Here is a 6,580-nt window from a genome sequence, read left to right as displayed (position 1 = left end):
ACAGAGGCAGATCTGGGTAGGTCACCTGAGTAAGCAAAGCAATGCAAAGCTAAAAACCAGACTGCACACCTCAGCGAGGCACATTACCACAGAAAGATATGGTGTGTGTGTGTGTGTGTGTGTGTGTGTGTGTGTGTAGGGGGTGGTATGACTGGGAGATCCAAATCATGGCCTCCTCAGTAGCCTTCTAAAACAGTAAGTGGGCATCTCAAAGAGGAGGGAGCAGGAGAGTCTGACAACCAACCCCCTCGTTGGAGTACTGGATTCAAAGTAAAATCCTGAATTGAATGACAAAGCACTTGACCTCAGTGGAGCCCGGATTTCATTCATTGTTACATACAGAGAAGAGTATAATTCCCATTTAGAGCAGAAATGAGTTTGTTGCAGCTGATTTAGGCTGGCTGCTACTTTAATATGCCTTAATAACAGTGAACATATTGTGGAATGGGTAAATAGACCATAAAGAAGAAGAACAATTAGCATACAAATATATTGATAAATAATTTACTTGTCTTCATTGTGGATTTTCTTCACAAATCTATTTTAATCTGCCAACCAAATGAATCGTTCATGCCATTGTTATGTTCCCCTCCATTTGGCATTGAATAAAAATCAGTACAATAATAGTATAAGCGGCATGCAAATAGTTATCAACAGTAGACCATCTGTATTGGACAGAAATCTCTGCCTCAATTAGGTGGTCATAAAAAGCAAAACAGATGTGGATGAATCAGCAGGAGGGGAAAAAAGAAAAACGGACTGAATGCTGATGTTTGTTGTTCACAGAGAGACCTTTTCAATAAACTGAGATGGGTAAATTACACTAATTAACCTTTAAAAATTAGATGATTTCTAAATAATAGGTTTTAAACAATGCCTGTTCTTTTCATTGTGGCTCTAAGTGTTTTGTCCATGACAAAGCACAGTTTCATTTGAAGATTGACAAAGGTGATTACCTAACTCTCGCTCTCTTCCCTTGCCAATTATTTTATGCCATGCCCACACCACCTCTCTGGGAAGGACAAGAACTCTGAGGGCTCTGGAAACGGTAATGAGGATGTGAAATTCAAATATTCTGCTTAGTTCTTGTATGGGGAGAAAAAGAAAGAAGACTCTTTTCCCTACAGAACGTTTTGTTAACTACTGTTTGGAATGGACCAGATCTCACTAGCGAAGGGCACATTGCCTTTATGAAGCAAGGAGTAGGATCCTGTACGATTTGTAGAAATGACCTGTGATGTAAGGAGTCAGAGTCAACAATGCAGCACTAATTGGCCCTTTGAACAAGCCATTCCTTGTTCTGAGCTCCCACTTATCCAGCTTGATGATCTCATGAATCCCCCATACCATGTGCCATGACTATGCGTTTTCCAAGACATGCCTTCCATGCTGCAATCTAGCCATACTGGACTGGCTCCTACCCATGTAGCAATGTGTCCTGACTCAGCAAATATATCTCTGCATATGGCTCTGCAGTGCATACAGGATATGCAATAGACTGCAGCACATGGATGAGAAGTCTGCATCTAGCAATGAGATAATATTGCCCCAAGAGGATGCCTATAGTTGCCAGCCCGTTCTGGTATCTAGGAGCTCATCAGGACAATGAAGTAAAAATGGTGAATGTGCTTTTAGCTTAGAAAATCAGTCTAATTTCTCAGGCATTTTTAGATATGTAATACACACATACCGAGCTAGATAAAAATGAAATCAACCTAATATAGCATTATCAGACATAGTAGTGAGTGGTACATAGGATTACTCTCATGTTTTAGGTTGTTCCATTGCAAGGAACTTTTCATTTCTTAGTATCCTGACTCAGCTTAGTACTCACTAAATACCATCAGGACCAGTGATCTGGAGGCAAATTGGGAAGGTGGGATAGTTGGGTTGCTACCACAATAACTGATAAGAAAATTTAAACTGTGATAAAAGGCCTTGATTTTCAGGTTTGTACATATCAGCTTTTCATCCAATTTCAGATGTGGAGCCATCTTTGAAAATCCAGACATTTCAATATGCTGGCCACGTAAAAATGGCAGCCGTTTGTTGTGTTTTTCTTATATGGATTTATATCTTCCCATATGGTCCATGGGGTCACGAAGAGTCGGACACGACTGAACGACTGAACAACAACAACAACAAATATCATATAAGTAGGGATGTACGAAAGTGACTTACCTGTTCGCGGATTATGTTTATGGGGGGGGAGGTGTTCCGTCCCTCCCCCTGGAATCCTTGACGGGGGGGAGGCGCTCCATTCCTCCCCTCCGGAATCCTCGAATGGCCGGCTGTGCTCCGTGGCAGCTCCGTGGAGCAGCCGGCCAGGCCCAGCCAGGCCAGAGCCATCCGCAGCAGGATTTCTGGCCGCGGAGGGCTCTGGGTAAAAAAACACAAAAAAACGCATACACAAATGGCGGCGGCTACGGCTGCCGCCATTTGCGTTCCTTCTTTTTGGCCGTCTTAATCTACGTAAATATTTACATAGACTATGATGGTGACAATAAAGGGGAACGCAAATAGCGTAGCGGGCACTATTTGCGTCCCTTTTTGATTCACTGTTTTAGCCTACGTAAATCTTTACGTAGGCTAAAATGGCAAATCAAAAGGGGACGCAAAGAGTGCCCACTACGCTATTTGCGTTCCCCTTTATTTTCGCCGTCATAGTCTACGTAAATATTTACATAGACTAAGATGGCCAAAAAGAAGGAACGCAAATGGTGGCGGCCGTAGCCGCCGCCATTTGCGTACGTGGGTGTGTTTTTTTTTTTTTAAACCCACCCAGCCATGATAGGCTATGTAAAGATTTACGTAGCCTATCACGTCTTTTTTTTTTTTACCAAGACTGGAAATGGCAGTGGCAGCAGCCGGTCGGAAGACCAGCCACTGCCACCCGGAAGATCCGCCCCAGGTAAGTCTCGTCCCGGGGGGGATGCGCGGGGGGGCGGGGGGTGGCAGGCTGTTCCGCCACAGATTTCGGGGCGCTGAATGCACTGGCATTCGGCCTCACCGAGATCCGTGGCGGAATTCTCTGCCATCCCCACGTATAAGAGAGTTTGTATAGCATTGTTCGTGTGGTTTTTGAGGTTAAGGAGGAATCAACGTGTGAACATTAAAATGCATTCTGACTAAAACAGAAGCAGATTTCTTTATATCTTGTTTTAATGTACCATATATACTTTTGTACATGCAGCAATATAGGCATGGTGGCTTGGGGTTACATGCAGACTAGGTCAATATATGAGTAGATTCAACTTGCTAAAGTAATGAGAGATGAAAATGCTGATACAAGTAAGTCACCGGGATAGCAGAAGGCATTAAAGGTGCATATTATATGTAATTCCCAATGTTAGAATATAATGTGGCATACTTTAAAAATATATACAGATTTCAAACTAGGTCAATATATGATTAGATTCAACTTGCTAAAGTAATGAGAGATTTATATTTCAGACTAGGTCAATATATGATTTATATTTGATATAAATCTATACTAGGTCAATATATGATTTATATTTCAGACTAGGTCAATATATGATTAGATTCAACTTGCTAAAGTAATGAGAGATGAAAATGCTGATACAAGTAAGTCACCGGGATAGCAGAAGGCATTAAAGGTGCATATTATATGTAATTCCCAACGTTAGAATATAATGTGGCATACTTTAAAAATATATACAGATTTCAGATCAATCTGTGTTTTCTGATTTCTTTTTAAATTATCAGCATAAGTTTATCAGAGCTCAGGCACCGGCACTGGCATTCAGGAGCCAGGAGTCAAACCAGTGGTAAGAGCCAGGCAGTTAAGCCAGGAGTCAGAGCTGAGTAAGGGGTGAGAGCCAGAGAACAACAAAGTGGACCCAGTAAAAAGCAGATCAGAGAGCTGATCAGCAGATACTTCCCCCACCATTATCATATGGGTATCTGAGTCCCATTGGCAAAGTTTATTTTTTGAGATCTGTAACACCTTTCATGAACTAACTAGTAGGGCACACACAACACATCTGCACAGCAGTCTCTCTGTCTGCCTGACAGTCCGGTGGGAGTGGATAGTTCGCTGCATGTCAATTTTTTAAACATCTATTTCAAATATGCCTGTCAATCTGCCTACCTCTTTGGTTTTTATTCCAGATTATTTGCTTAGCATTTAGGAGTGCAGACTCCTCAGTGGTAGTGCAATTCCTTAATTAAAACCAAACAAAGAGCTCACTTATGATTTATTAAGGGGGGGGGGGAAATCTATTACTGTTCTAAACAGTGTTAGACAGAATAGTGAATGCTTCAAGCTTCCCGAACCACTCATATTTCCTGCTGATGTGAGGGCTGTTCAAAAAGGCACTTCGCTTTTTGGTTTATTTATTAAAATCCTGCACTTGGCTATAAGAAATTAGCCTCCTAGAGATGAAACACTCCTTTCAGGGAAGAACATAAGCAAAGGCAGACATTCCAGAAAAGACAATGAAAGAAGCCCAAGCAATGTGCTACAGTGCCTTTCTGGATGTAGCGTTTGGGAGATATTTTAAAATAATTAAACAAAATTAATGAGGATTCTCACTGGAAGGACTTTTACAAAGTGACTGCTATTTTATGTGGCTGCCCTGGGTTACTGAGGAGTTGTACGAATGTGAACAAAACATATTGTAAAATCTAACCAAATAATGACCAAACAGGAACAGTGACTGACGCTTTTTTACACTTACATACAGGTAACTTACATAACAAGGAAGAGAGCTGACTTTACTTATATCTGTGAAATGTTCTGTCCTGTAGTTCAGGATGTGAAATTCTACCGTGTTCTTGCTATTCTGTTACAGAGATCAGAACTACCCCTTCCATTTTCAGGCATCAAAGCAGACACTTGAAGGGGGACTAAGTAATTATCCTCTTCTCTCCCGTCCTCTTTTTCCCATGAGCATTGAGTCACTTGTGTAGATTCAAATAGAGGATACTATTGTAACCAAAGTAAAGAACTTCCTCATTCATTCTGCTTCAGAAAGACACCTCTAGAAGACCTGTTTATAGGTACTAACAGGAAAGTCTATAGTTTGTCACAGTCTTAAAATGGAGTGCAGGAGGTGTGCAGATTTAATTAGAGTAGACTGTGCTAGCTGAGAAACCCTTTGTGTATTAACTGCAGAAATGATGGGCAGATATGGTACATTGTTTGAATTTATACAGTCGTAAGTAACAGAGAGATCCTAACCCGCACCAGTGGTTGGGTAGGTTGGGGGTGGGCGTCGCCCTTTGTTGGCAGAGAGGAGTTCCAATAACATGGGTGTAAAAGGCCCCATTTACTCCTAGGGAAAGCTTGATGGGCATAAATATACCGCCGAGGATAGGTCTCCAAATGAGGTACCCCATGGGACTTGGGAAAAGCTGGTCTGCTGCGGAATCTATGGGTTGGATTCATAGAAATCTGAACTCATTTGATTCCATTGTGGAATTCTCTAACATTCCTACTCCCTTGGGTATCCTGGAGACCTGGACATGGAATGTAAAGGGGCAGGAAAGGGTGAGAATGTTGTTTGGTGGGTTTTGTTTTGTTAAGAACTTAACAAAACTTGCAAATTTCTCCATGAATAGGATTGAAAGAATTTGAGATTAAAAAAAGTCGAATGTGGGAGAAACTGTGTGAAAGCTCTTAAAAGTCTGGGTTTGACCCATAATATACACGGTACTGGATGCACATTGGAAAAGGCTCATAATTATCATAGCGGTCATGGTCTTGGGCCATTGCAGCCTCTGAACATACAGTAAGTCTGGCAACACCACATCTTAGACCACCTCCATCAGCTCAAGACAGGGAGTACGCGATGCATCCCCACCCTTCTCATAGATATGTAGTAGATATGCCCCAACTGAGGGACTCCCGTTGGGTAAACAGTTACTCTTTTGGGTAAACAGGTCCCTCTGATCCACTTCCAGCGGGAGGGAGTCACAGAGAGAGATGCAGTAGGTGTCTCGACTGTGAGCCTGCTCGGCCCAGGAACTCCCAGTTTGAATGGGTTTGTGCCCACAGCTAGTCTCTGTGCCTTCTTGTTCCAAAGAGGAGGTGGGTGAAGCTACCAAGAGAACTTCAGAGGGGCGGGGAAGAACAGCTGAGGACATATGGGGGCTCACTGCTTCCTTGCAGCCTGATTATTTATCAGTGCTCACAGCCTGCTGCTGATCTGTTTAAGAGCTCTGCTGGTCAATGGGACTCTGATCCCTGAACAGAAACATACTTGTTCACTCATTTTAACCATAACGTATCTTAACACAGGCCCATTTTTATCACATGAATGCTAGCCCCAGCTGCTAGGAGAGTCCTAGTAGCTCAGACTAATGTGAGTGCAGTAGAAAAGGGAGCTTTCCAGTTTTGAAGGGGCTCATCCCTCCACCCCCAAGTATTTTTCTACAAATCCATAATGTATCTGTGATGAACCTGGGTGCATTAGTTATCAGCACTGATACATGGCCTGCTTACGTCATTTTTAAAAAGTCCAAAACTCCACTTGGGAGATGGCAAGGCCTGAGAGCTGCAGTCACTGTAATCAATCTATTGCTCCATTTGCTGACCCAGTTTTTTTAGCCAATTTAT

The sequence above is a fragment of the Heloderma suspectum genome, chromosome 1 (assembly GCF_057233095.1).
Source record: "Heloderma suspectum isolate Gila_16-S chromosome 1, 16-S_ref, whole genome shotgun sequence".
NCBI classification, from domain to species: domain Eukaryota; kingdom Metazoa; phylum Chordata; class Lepidosauria; order Squamata; family Helodermatidae; genus Heloderma; species Heloderma suspectum.
The sequence above is the reverse complement of the archived record's forward strand: the minus strand, read 5'-3'. Positions refer to the sequence as shown.